Below are 14299 nucleotides of genomic sequence, written 5' to 3'. Positions count from 1 at the left end.
TTCCAATTATCTCCATCCTTTTCTAGTATTTCCCAATATTTTGGCCATTTAGCCTCCATATTGGGTCTTTTTCGGGCCTTAGCTTCCAGAGGTGAAAGCCACCTTGGTGTTTTATTTTCCAGCAAGTCTTTATATTTTGTCCAGACATTAAACAGTGATTTTCTGACAATATGGTTCTTGAAGGCCTTATTTGCTTTAACCTTGTCATACCATAAATATGCATGCCATCCAAAAGTATTGTTAAACCCTTCCAGATCTAACACATCAGTGTCTTCAAGAAGTAGCCAGTCTTTTAGCCAGCAGAATGCTGCGGCTTCATAATACAGCTTTAAGTCTGGCAGGGCAAAGCCCCCTCTTTGTTTTGCGTCAGTTAGTATCTTAAACTTAATTCTGGGCTTTTTGCCCTGCCAGACAAACTTAGAAATATCTCTCTGCCACTTCTGAAAGCACTCCTTTTTGTCCAAAACCTGAAGTGTTTGAAATAAAAACAACATCCTTGGCAATACATTCATCTTGATAGCAGCAATTCGGCCTAACAAAGAAAGTTTCAATTTTGACCAACTGTCTAAGTCTCTCTTAATTTCTGTCCAACATTTTTCATAATTGTCCTTAAATAGACTTAGATTTTTTGCTGTTATGTTTACCCCTAGGTATTTTACTTTCTTAACCACATTAAGTTCCGTCTCATTCTGAAACCGTTCTGACTCTGTATCAGTCAAATTTTTCCCCAAGACCTTAGTTTTCTGTTTATTTAATTTAAACCCAGCCACCCGACCAAAGTCATTAATCAGTTGTAATACTCTTTTCGTACTAGGCTCTGGCTTCTGCAAGGTCAAAACCAGGTCATCTGCAAACAGCAGTTGTCTTGGAATATCTTTATAAATTTCAATTCTTCTATCCAAAACCTCCAGTGACTTTCCGTAGTGTAGGCCCAAAATCTTATCCCTTTCCTCCTTTGATCTCAATGTTATCAAACAGTCTCTGGGCCTCTCCTTCTTTGTGAATCTTCCAAGTCTGAAAGCTGACACAATTTTAAAGTCCTTTTCTTCCAAATTCCAGAACTTGGAGAATTCTTTGGTCAAAAACTCAGTTAGATTTCCTTCTTCTGCCTCTTGTAATGATCTAATCCTCAAATTATTCTCACGATTTCGCAGTTCTATCATAGAAAGATAAATCTGATGTTCCCCAACTTGTTTAGTGAGTGCTCTTACCTCTTGCTCTAAATTTTCCAATTTTTGTCTGGTATCCTCAGCCAATTTCCGATTTTCTGCTGAGGCCTCCGTTAACTGTCCAATTGCTTGTGTATTCTGTACCACTTGTATAGTTAATTTATTTAGACATTCTGTATTTTTGTCAATCTTTGCTGATTGCACATCTACTTTCTTGTCCAAAGCTTCCAATTTTTCAAAGATTTTGTCTAGAACAGAAACAGATGCTCCTGAGGCCATATCTTCCAATTGTGACTGCTCTGCTTCACCCTCTCCCTCTTTTGCCTGTGACAAGGCAACTTCTTCAACTTCTACTTCTGAGGGCAAAGTAGGTACAGATGATCTGCGTGTCTGCGAGGCTGAGGTTAGAGTTGTTAAAGTTGTTTGTCTAACTCTCCCTCTTTTTCTTGTGCCACTCATTCCAACGTTATCTATCAGTCAAGGTCACACTGAGTTATTCCCATGGGAATAGAAAGGCCCAGAGCAAGCAAACAACAAGGGAATCGAAAGTAAATGTACATGTAAAGTCACTGTTTTAATCCAATCCTCTAGAGGGAGCTTAAAATGTCTTTCAGAGTCTAATTTAATATCCAAGAACCTTCAGATACAAATGTTTAGCAGAGTTTATAAGTGGTCACTTTGTTACAGACAGTGCTTATTTGTCTCCAAAAAGAATGTTTCAAATTTAAAAGGTCTCAATACCCTCAGATTGTTGCAAGTTCCAATATACAGTATCCAAATCTGCAGTACTGACAGCTCAATCTCTCAATGCTCAGGCAGCTCCGGACCCTGGGTTTCACCTTCTAATTTGTAATCCAATAAAAGGAGGAAAGTCAAGTGCAAGTAATAATTCCAAATCTTTAGCTTAAAGTCTTTACTTTATGTTGCAAGTTCAGTAGATGCTTAGATCTGTAAAGTTTAAAATCTCTTTCTTTCAGCCTCCACTCCTCCAACTAGTTGCTTTTTTCAAGTTCAATGGCTGCGGAAGACGGACTTCCTGTTTCCACGTCTCTCCGCTTTCAGCCAAGTTCAAGCAAATTAAGATTTTTCATTTAAAGTCTCTAATTTCGAGTGATTCAGTCTTTACTCACGAATAAGTTGCTTTTCGTCCGAATCCAAATTTGACAGGAAAAGGGATCAGCGCTCACCGGCAGCAGCAGCGCGGCTTCGCTCCGCCGACTGTGAAACAGCTCTCAGCGCCACAACCCCCCTCCACGCTCCGGAGCCCCTTACGGGGTTCCTTTCGCGTTTGGAGGGTCGCTCAAGGCGCCCACCGAGCCTCAAGACCCCAGGCTCTTGCTGCCTGGGGTTTTCCGGAATGGGTCTCCGCTTCGCCGTAGCGGACGACCCGTTGTCTGCGGAGCCTCCTCTCCCGTTCAGAAGAGGACCGCCATTGCCGTTCACGCCGCCCCCGGAAGTCGAGAAATGCTAATATCAGAGTCCTTCTATAGGTGGTATCTGACGCCCAGTAAATTGCTTAAAATGTACAAGGGAGGGTCCAAACTGTGGTGGAATGTTACCCTCCTCAACTCTGCTGCACACTCCACCAAGCTATCCTGGTGCAGCTGTGAGCCCTGACAAGGCCCACCACTGCTGCAAGGTTTGTTGCCACTGCTGCAAGGTCTCTGCCGAGGTCCACTAAGGCCATTGACATACTTCTGGAAGCTGGTGCCACACCAAAAAAAATAATTTCTGCTCACCCATTAAAAGGAGGTTCCCGAGCTGACTGATCTGCCCACTCTCCCAATCTTGGCTAAGCAAATCAGTCTCCTAAGCTTAAGCCAAGAAATAATATTCTCTACGAAACTGATTATCAATATACATATCAAGGCTTTGAGTTTAGACCACTGAAGAAGCCTGGAAAACTACTTTGGGAGTATGCTACCTACAAGCCCCAGTAAAAGGGCCCATCAGGGGTGAACAGCGGTCACTTGCTTACTTTGACTGCCAGGGCAAAACAAGTGTGAAACGCCGGCACCCTGTCTGCAACTTCATTAAGATCCATCTACAACTTCACTAGCATCTCTCGGTATTGTGAACAACACCGAACTTACATCTTGTTGGTATCTTCATGAACTTACATAAAAAGATGAAGAGGCCTGTGGCCAGGGCAGGCCAGGTCATCCTTTTTTATACCTGCTGCTGGGATTGACAAAGCTGCCTCTGATTGGTTGACAAGGAATTATTTGATTGACAAGGCATCTGACCCTCCCCTTCATCTGATAGCTCACCAATTAACCAATTAACCAACTCTAGGCCAAACCAATCAACCAACTAGAAGGATTACTGTTCATCTCTTTTCCTTAGGGTCTCAACAAAAGTTTTTTCTGGTTCTTGTGGATGATTATAGCTGGTATACTTGGGTATACTTGTTAAAACACAAAAGTGAAACTGGTCAACTGACTAAAAATTGGGTGAACTATATAGAAAGGCAGTTTCCCTACAAAGTTACCCAATTGCAAAATGACCGTGGAGGCAAGTTCATGTCTGAAGCCCTCCAGATATGGTTGAAAAAGTGTGGTATTAGTCACCGTAAATTGTGTCCTTTTTCGCCTGAAGAAAATTCAGTTGCAGAACGCAAGATAAGGTCTTTGCAAACAATGCTAGATTCTATGCTATGTGATTCTGGCTTATCCAGGAAGTTTTGGGTGGAAGGAATTCTCTGTGCTAATTACATACAGAACAGATTGTTTCATTCTACCATAAACAATACCCCTCATTTTTTGCTTTATGGAAAAAAACCCTTTTTGGACCATGTTAAAACTTTAGGTTGTTGGGCTTGGGTTCTCATCCCAAAAGGACAGAGAAGGAAAGGCGATCCCAAGGCAAAGAAACTTAGGTTTGTTGGCTATCAAAGTTGGTAAAAGGGTATCGTTTTGCACTAGGGTGTGGCAGAGTTGTGATATCAAGGCATGCAGAGTTTTGTGAGCAAGATGGTTGGGCTCGTTTACATGGAAATTCAGAAGTTGTTTTATCTTCAGATGATACAGATAAATTTGTGAAATCTGAGGAAGAAAAGCCACAAATTAAAGAAAGTTCTGAAAGTGATAGTGATGAGGAATCAGGGGATGAGGGTCCCAGCACACAATCTCCTAAAGCTGAACCAATTTCTCTTGAGCAAGATGAATCAGAAGGGGAAGATAGTTCAGAGGGGGAAAGTGCTCAAGTTAGAAGATCACAAAGAAGCAATAAGGGGGTACTCCAGAAAGGTTTACTATACAAAAAGTTAAAACTGCTGATGTGAAGAAAGAACCTCGTGATTATGAAGAGGTTTTAAAGTTACCACACCAGGAAATAGTAATGTGGGAAAATGCAATGAGGGCAGAAATGAAATCTTTGGCAGAACATAATGTGTTTACTATTGAGCCATTGCCAGAAGGAAAAAAGGCAGTGGACTGTAGATGGGTGTATAAAATAAAACACTTGGCAGATGGTAGTGTTAAGTACAAAGCTAGGCTGCTTTATGCAAAGAAAAGGTGAAAGTTTTGATGAAACCTTTTCTCCTACTGCAAGGAGCGAAAGTGTACGTTTATTGCTAGCTCTTGCAGCACAAAGACTCTCCTCCCTGGAAGAGAGGGGAGTGGTTGTGGGCGGGAGCCCGAGCACCGCCCCTAGCAGGGGGCGTTAGCCCCTGCCTCCACCTCACCTGGCTGGCGCCCACGCCCCCTCTGCATGCATCCAACCAGGTGCCTCGGAGGGGGCGTGTTCAGCAGCCTTTTGCTGTGGTGCCAGCCTCTCCCTGGCCTCATTCTTCGCCGTTGTCTCGTCGTGAGTCAGGATAGTCTCCCGTCCGTTCCCAGCAGCGACGACCACGTGGATCTAACTTAGAAGAGGAGCCTTAACAGAGAAGTTTTGCCTTACCTTTTCCTGTCTTTTCCGCTGTTTTTCCCCTCTACGATAGTTGCTTTTGGGAGGGATACGTTTTAGTTATTAGAGCTATTTGCGTAATTTGGGCTTTGCTTTCTCTGGTGTACCTTCGGCTCACGGCTGCACCGCTCCAAAACTCTGCATTTCGAAGCAGCCCGACCTGTGTTGATTTGCTCTATCTGGGAGTCTCTTTGTAAATCCCACTTTCCTTATAATTAATTGGAACATAACTCTTTGATTGGGTGTTTCTTCCTGCTTTCTCATCTGGCGTCCGTGTTAGCTAATTTGGATTCTTCTTAACGCTCCTCCAACACAAAATCGGTCACTCGGTGTGCGTGTGTGTGTGTGTGTCCTGGTTTCTTTAATGGAAGTTTAAGCTCCTGTTTCCCTGAAGTTTACTTTTATAGTGGGAGTGGCTTCACTTTTATAGGAGAGCGGCTTCTCTTGTTTAGCTGCTGCTCACTTTACTTCATGGTTTAGCTGCTGACCAGTTTATTTAATTGTGGTGCTGCTAGGGCACCATAGCTCCTGGGTAACTGTGACTGGGAACATTGCTACTGATACTGGGATAGCTCCTGATACTGGGATACCTTTATTAAGGTTTGTTCAACATCTGATTATCTTATAAAGGCGGTATATATGTGATTTAACTGCACAGTGATAATACAGTTATCTTAATATCACAGTGCTTGAAAGCAGAGTGTATTGGTAGCACATATTAAGCAGCAACAGTATTCAATAGTATTAGCACCACTGATAATTTGCTAATTTTGGCACAAAACATCAACAGTAATAGTTAATTGTTTCACAGTAACAGCAATCAGTCCCAATTGTACTCAGGTTAGTTTGTAATTTATTTGATTTCATTGTAAGCAATACAGACAAATTAGTCATATAATATTTATTTGATTAATAATAATAGTAACAAATTTTAAATTAAATTAGGAATATATATATATTCTTAACAGCATCAATTAATTGGATCATCAATAAAACCTGTTTATTATATTCAAATTAATTTTAAGCATTTTAGCAATTTTGTTGTGAACTATAGTGACAAATAATTAATAATATTGATACTTACTAATTAATTAATTAATAATAATAATAATAATAATAATAATAATAATAATAATAAATTTAACAATAAATAAATAAAATTCAATAATAATAAAAATAATTTAATAATTAAATAATAATAAAAAAACTTTTTTTTTTAGTTAGATTTACATTTCATTTTACGAAGCGCACCTCATGGCACCCAAGAGAAAGCGCGTGTCTGAGGGAGCATGTAATGCAGCTGCGAACACATCCCGGGGACAACAGGGTAGGATTAATAATCAAAAGCCCATTTCACATTTCCTCAATGCATTTAGGTCATTTATAGATGATTATGAGCAATGCTTTCCCGATGAGAACACCAGCCCTCCCCCATCTCCGGATGTTATTCCTGATACGCAGGTTGTTCCGGAAAGTCCGGGATCTTCCCAATGGGATGAACTACCGGGCACCTCGGCTGCCCTCTTCAGTGAAGCTCAATTGACTAGGGCGGGTTCGAATCTTAGGTCAGAACCGGTTCGGACTAGGTCCAAGTCCCAGTCTACGGCATCCGCCTCTCGTGGGCGGGGGGGGGGAGGCGACAACCAAGTCTGCCCGCACTAATAATGTTGTTGCTCCTAGTTCTGCCAGTCGTTCACAGGATAAGCAGCCCAGGGTGCAGGTGCCGGAATCAGCTTCGTCATCTGCTGCAGAGGACGAGCAGCAGGAGTTGGAGGAGGGCCCCAGTGCAGCGTCAGAGGAAAAGCCTTCGGGGAAGAGGCGTGAGAAGAAGAAACACATTTGCAGGAGAAGCAGGTCGAGGAAGAATGACACGGACGACGAGACAGGTACTTCTTCCGAGTATGACAGCGATGCGTCCCTGGGTTCCTGCTGGGGAAAAGGAGAGGAAGTGTCTGGTCTTCCGGACTGGGCACTCTGAAGGAGGGCCAATTGCCACCGGAAAAAGTTCGGGGGAACCCAGGAGTGGAAGGATGGGGCTCTGGTAAAGGACGCCACCACTTCCACCTATTCAACTTCAGATGTTATCCCAGGTGATCATCTATCCCCTAAATTACGTGCAAAAATTTTAAATGGTGAGTTTGTTGATATGTTCAAGTTAGTTCCTCCTGCAGAGGAGTTAGGTAGGGGCAAAAAGAGGCCTTCCCATGGGAAGAGAAAGAGCAAGTACCCTTCCGTGCCTAGGACATTTGAAAACTGGCTCAATGGTTTTCGGGCCTTTATGGGGACGATTGTAGCAGCTTATCCAAAGCGAGCGGTTCACCTTGTTGCTTACCTTTCGCATATCCGTACGGCTTGCGCCCTCTCAGGGGAAGCCGCCGCCATAAGCTATGACAAGAAGTTTCGAAGGAAGGCTTCTAGGATCCCGTTAGCACGCTGGGATCAGATCGAGAACGGCGTCTGGTCAGTGGCAGTTGGTCCATATGTGGAGAAAAAACCGGTTGACCCATATCGATTGGCCAGGACCGAGCAAAGAAGGGATTTCAAGCGCAGGGTATGCTGGGAGTACAATAAAGGGTTATGCCAAAGGTCATCTTGTAAATACCCGCACGAATGTGACAGATGCGCCGGGGCTCACCCTATAACATCTTGCTTTAAGGGGGGGAAGCAGCCCTTTCGTGGAGGCCGGGGGTTCCATCATTCCAGTTCCAGGGGAGCCCCCGTGGCAGGGAACAGAAGATAAGGTAGTTCTGGAATTGGCATTTTCCCCCATCAAGCTCACCCCCATTTGCAACCTTCTGTCTTTTTACCCGGATAAAAATGCAGCTTCCTACCTCCGGGAAGGATTTTCCAGTGGGTTTAGAATCCCTATTGCAGGTTCTTTGATAGCAAAAGATTCCCCCAATCAAAAGTCAGTCAGGGAGAGACCGGAAGTCGCCGAGAGAAAGATAGCCAAGGAAGTGAGCACAGGCAGGGTAGCAGGCCCGTTTGACAGACCCCCCATCCCAAATTTACACGTATCGCCATTAGGCATCGTCCCCAAGAAGACCCCTGGGGAATTTAGGCTGATTCACAATCTTTCTTATCCGAAAGGTGGCTCGGTCAACGATGCCATCCCGCAAGAGTTATGCACGGTAAAATACGCCTCCTTTGACCAGGCAGTTAAATTAATCCGGAGTTTTGGTTGCGGGGCACTTTTAGCAAAGTGCGATATTGAATCGGCCTTCTGCCTTTTGCCAGTGCACCCTAGTGATTTTTGGTTGCTGGGCTTCAAATTTCAAGGAAAATACTACGTTGACAGGGCCATGCCAATGGGCTGTGCAGTAGCCTGTTCAGCATTTGAAACTTTCAGCACATTCTTGGACTGGGCCTTGCGTTTCAGGACCAATTCCACTGGGGTCACGCACTATCTGGATGATTTTCTTTTTGTGGGGAAGTCCAACACGGGGGAATGCGCCTCCTTGCTTGGGGCCTTCTCAGCTCTGGCCCAGGACCTGGGTGTTCCCCTTGCAGCCGAAAAAACCGAGGGACCGGCCATGCGCCTCACGTACCTGGGCATCGAGTTGGATACAATTGCCCAGTCATCCCGCCTGCCTGAGGAAAAAATTGACGCCCTTAAGGAAATAATCCGAAACACCCTTACGCTAAGGAAGATCACCCTTAGACAAATTCAATCCCTATTAGGTCACTTTAACTTCGCTTGCAGGGTAGTTTCCCCCGGACGCCCCTTCTGTGCCCGCTTAGCCAGGCTGTCAGTTGGTCTCAGACACCCACACCACAGGGTCCGCCTTTCAAAGTCAGTTAAGGCCGACCTGGAGGTGTGGACGTCATTTTTGGAAAACTACAATGGGGTATCTCTATGGCAGGATGTTTTAAATTTGTCATCAGACTTCCAGGTCCAATCAGACGCGGCTGGGTCTCTAGGCTTTGGCTTGTATTTCAGGGGACGTTGGTGCGCGCAACGATGGCCAACGGCATGGCAGGGTCGGGCCATCACGCGGGATCTCACCTTTCTTGAGTTTTTTCCAATAGTGGTGGCCGTTCACATCTGGACGGAGGACTTTCGAAATCGCCGCGTATGCTTCAGGACCGACAACCTGGCAGTGGTGAACATACTAGCCAGGCAGTCATCGCGGTCTGAGAGGGTCTCCTCCCTTCTGCGGGCGTTCGTTCTCCGGTGCCTTGAGTACAACATAATTTTTTCAGCCAAATTCATACCAGGAGTCAATAATGATATAGCCGATGCCTTGTCTCGCTTTCAGATATCTCGCTTCCGGTCGCTAGCACCTGGAGCACAACTGTTGCCCGAACCCTTTCCGGAGCACCTGTGGAACGTTGGAGACGCAAAGTGATACAGGGAGTATTAGCGTCCGTCGCACCCTCCACTCTCAGGTCTTACAAGAAGGCATGGTGCGATTTCCTGGGTTTCAGGTCTGGGTTATCTGGGCTGTCGCATAACGTGCCACCCACCACTGATGATGTCCTGCAGTACCTTTCCCATCTTGATGATTTGGGACGTGCTCCCAAGACCTTGAAGATACATGTAGCCGCCATCAGCTTCTTTTCAAAAGCCACATTTTCCTATGACCCGTGTAGAGACTTCCTGATCCGTAGAGCTATTGAGGGTTGGGGCAGGTTACAACCTCCCAGGGCCGAGGGCCGTAAGCCAATTTCTTATGGGTTGCTATCTCAGATACGCATAAAACTCAGGTCAATTTGCTGGACCAAGTTTGAGGCCCGTCTCTTTTCCGCAGCGTGCGCTATCGCCTTCTTTGGCGCACTGAGAGTTGGTGAAGTGGTGGTTGAAGTTAGGGCACGCGGTTCAACACGCGGCCTCCTCAGGGAGGACGTGCAGTTGTCCGAAACTTCTGTGACGGTGCGGATACGTCAGTCCAAAACTGATCAGGCCGGTAGGGGTGTCCTAGTTAAGCTTGCGGCGTTGGCGCAGCGGGGCCCATGCCCGGTAAAGGACACTAGGCGGTACCTCTACCTCAGACCACCCGGCCCGGGTCTGCTTCTGGTTCACGAAGATGGGTCACCCTTATTGAGACACCAATTCACCAGGGTACTCCACAAGGCTATCGAAGCTTGTGGTTTGTCCTCCCAGGAGTATGCTGCGCACTCATTTAGGATTGGCGCCGCAACAACAGCCGCCCACTTGGGGCTGCCTGCGGATAGGATTAAAGAAATGGGCCGGTGGAAATCCAATGCTTATAAGAGTTATATTCGCTAGAACGCACTCTGCTACATTACCCTACTTACCTGCTCTTTCTGTCCTTTTATCCTCAGCTGTGCTCAGGAGAAGTGTATGGATTTGCGGCCACAGTATAGTCCATTGGGCCCGCGTACGGGCGGTCAGCCGCGCCTCGCGCCTAATCTTGGTTTTCCACCCGGAGTTCGAATTTCCTGGTTTTCGAGAAGAGGCATGCGTTGGGAAGAGCTTATGCCTTTGCTGTTGGAGAAAGTAGCCACGTTTGGCCCTCCCGACATCCTTGTCATTCAATTGGGGGAGAACGACCTTGCTAACAGAAGGAGTGTGGACTTGTTGTCAAACATAAAAAGAGACTTGAATGCATTTGCTGCCTTATGTCCCAGAACGACGGTGTTCTTGTCCTCCCTCCTGAAGAGAATTTTTTGGCGCGGTGCGCAGAGCTGTATGGCCATTGAAAAAACCAGAAAACTTGTAAATCGGGCAGTGACCCGTTGGTTGCGCTTCATGTATGGCCGTGTCATTTATCATGACCGTATCCGGATCAGCGACCAAGCCTTATACCGGAATGACGGGGTGCATCTATCAGATCTGGGGAACGATATTTGGTTAGATAGTGTCAGCAATAGTATCTGGGATTGGTTGCAGCCGTGAGGGTATTGGCAGCGAGCCTTTAGGCTCGGGTGGCGGTTAGGCATTGGAATAATGTGTTGTGGTGTGCCGAAGGGCTAGGTGTGGCCATCGCCTATGCCTTCAATTTTTGGGTATTCCGTTAAAGGAATCTGGCGGTCGTGTGTTCTGTCCGATGCCTGCTTGGCGGGAGGCCATGGCACGACCCTCGGTGACATCAGGGGGGAGCCTATAGTTGGATTAGCATCAACAGGATCCACCTACTGGTGAATAAACCCACTTGTTTTAGAGATCCAATGCCTAAGCCAATACCTTTTCACTGCTGTAATCAATAAAGTTGTGGCCTTTCCATGCCCATTAACCTTATATCACGTGTCCTTGTGTATTCATTTCACATCGCGGGGGTCGGGTCCTCGAACCACAACGTGGGTTTAAGGTAAATCATTTTGATATTGAAACAGCTTATCTTAACGCAAATGTTCATGAAGAAATTTTTATGAATCAAGCACCAGGATTTGAGGCAGGCGAACAGAGTTCTGTATATAGGTTACACAAAGCAATCTATGGGCTCAAACAATCAGCTAGAAATTGGAACGAGTGTCTTGATAATGCTTTAAAAAATCTTGGCTTTAAAAGCAGCTTAGCTGATAACTGCTTGTACACTAAAGGAAAGGATGATAAACAAGAATTATGTTTGTCTTATGTTGATGATTTGCTTTTTTCTACAAAAAATGACAAACAAGTGGAAAAATTTGCAGAACAACTAAGAAAGGAATTTAAAGTAAGAGATTTGCGTCCAGTAAAAAATTATCTCGGTCTAGAAATTCAAAGGAGAAACGGTGGAAGTTTTTTGTTGAGTCAAAAAGATAAAATAATGGAGTTACTTGAAAGAAACAATATGCAAAACAGCAAGGGAGTAAAAACCCCAATGGAAATAGGTTTTTTCAAGAATGAAGGAGAATGCACAGAACCAGTAAATCCTGAAATGTACCATTCAATAGTTGGAAGTTTATTATACATTTCATTGTGGAGTAGACCAGATTTGAGTTATGCAGTTGGAATACTGAGCAGACTAGTAAGCTGTCCCACAGAAAATTCCTGGAAGGGTTTAAAATGTATTTTCCGTTATTTAAAACATACAATTGATTATTGTTTAAGATTACCGTCTTCAGGGTCTACAAAATTGCAGTGTTATATTGACAGCGACTGGGCCAACCTGCCTGATAGAAAATCCATTTCTGGTATGGTGTTTCAGTTTGGGGATTCCTTGATAGGTTGGAAGTCCAAAAAGCAAGGAATCGTGACTACATCTTCAACAGAGGCTGAATACTGTGCTTTATTGGAGTTTTGTCATGAAATAAAATTTTACGTTCAAATCCTCAGTGATTTAGATATACAATGTGATTATCCAGTTCAAATATGCGAAGACAATCAAGCTGTGATAACTTTGGCTGGATCTGAGCAGTTTAAAAATAAATCCAAACATTTAGAAATTAAGTATCAAAATGTAATTGAAAATGTTAAGCAAAACCTGTTAATGCTAAAATATTGTGAGAGTATGCAAAATGTGGCTGATATATTTATGAAAGCACTAACTTTTGAGAAACATGCACAACTAGTGGCAAAATTAGGAATTGTTGTGCATGATGTATAAATATGTTCTGTATATGGTTAAAGTACTGTTGTTTCTGTTTCTGTTTGAATGAGAGGGGGTGTTGGGAGACATTCTGCACAGAAACATGTTTGTACCTTTAAGAACAGTTTTCTGTAAGCTCTGGGCTAATTGGTTGCAGCTGGCCATGGCTACAAAAGGAGAAAAGCTGCAGTCTGAACTCTGCTTGCAGGAAAACACCCACAGGCTTTGCTGTTTGTTGTTTTGAAATAAAGTCCTTATTTAGTTTGGTTTTACACCAGTCTCATGGTGTCACAGTCTTTGTCAACTGCCACCAGTGGAAAATCCCCCTCTAACATGAAGCATTTACTCTGTAGAAATCCTCCTCCTCCTTTGGGGCTCACAATTATAAAAGCATGAGACAAAAGGAGCTGGAAGGAAAGAGGAAACTTTGCACAATCTGGAAGAGAGTGAAAGAAGGAAAGAGTGGTAAAGGAATTAAAAAAAAAACACACCTCAGAATAGGTGTGGGGGGAGAAGAAGGGCAGGCCTATGGCTTGGGCAGGCCTCTTATATAGCTGCTGGGATTGACAAAGCTGCCTCTGATTGGTTGACAAGGCATCTGCCCCTCACCTTAATCTCATAGCTCACCAATTAACGAATGAACCAACTCATAGCCAAATGAATCAACCAACTAGAAGTATTACTGTTCATCTCTTTTCCTTAGGGTCTCCTTATTTTCAATGGAGAAATGTTGGGGGGTATGGAATTATCCGACTCCTGAGCCGTCTGAAGGCAATCCTGTACAGTGAAGGGTTTTTTTAAACGTTTAATGTTTTATTATGTTTTTATATATGTTGGATGCTGCCCAGAGTGGCTGGGGCAAAGCAGTCAGATGTGTGGTGTATAAAGAATAACATTATCATTATGGAATGGGGCGTCCCTATTTCCATCAGAGAAATGTTGGGGGGCATGCTAGGTATATTTCAAAAAGTTTTTTGCAGATAAAGTCGCTCAGATTCGAGAAGAGGTAGACTCCACCGTGGGAGCAGGGCCGGGGCGGGAGAGTGCTAGAGTCCTGTCTAGTCAAGTTGTGTGGGATCATTTCCAATCTGTTACCCCCGAGGATGTGGACAGGCTGCTTGGACGAGTGAAACCAACCATTTGCCTCCTTGATCCTTGCCCATCCTGGCTTATAAAGCTAGCCGGGAAGGACTGGGCGATGGGCTTCGTGGGGTGGTGAATGCTTCCCTCCGTGAGGGAGCCTTCCCAGACCCGCTGACAGAGGCGGTTATTAAACCGCTTCTTAAAAAACCATCTTTAGATGCGGCCACGATAGCCAACTATCGCCCAGTCTCAAATCTTCCATTCTTGGGCAAGGTGATTGAGCGAGTGGTTGCTGAACAACTCCAGGCACGCCTGGAAGAAGCGGACCATTTGGATCCCTTCCAGTCGGGATTCAGGCCTCATCATGGGACTGAAACTGCCTTGGTCGCACTGGTTGATGATCTCCGGCGGGCTAGGGACAAAGGTGAGAGCTGTTTCCTAGTTCTGCTGGATCTCTCAGCGGCGTTTGATACCATCGACCATAACATCCTTCTGGACCATCTTGAGGGGCTGGGAGCTGGGGGCACTGTTATACAGTGGTTCCGCTCCTTTCTCCTGGGCTGTGTTCAGAAAGTGGTGGTGGGGGATAAGTGTTCAGACCCCTGGGCCCTCACTTGTGGGGTGCCTCAGGGTTCTGTCCTCTCCCCCATGCTTTTCAACATCTACATG

Source organism: Podarcis pityusensis, assembly GCF_964106645.2.
Source record: "Podarcis pityusensis genome assembly, chromosome: 1".
In the NCBI taxonomy this organism is placed as follows: Eukaryota; Metazoa; Chordata; class Lepidosauria; order Squamata; family Lacertidae; genus Podarcis; species Podarcis pityusensis.
Note: the sequence above shows the minus strand (reverse complement) of the source record.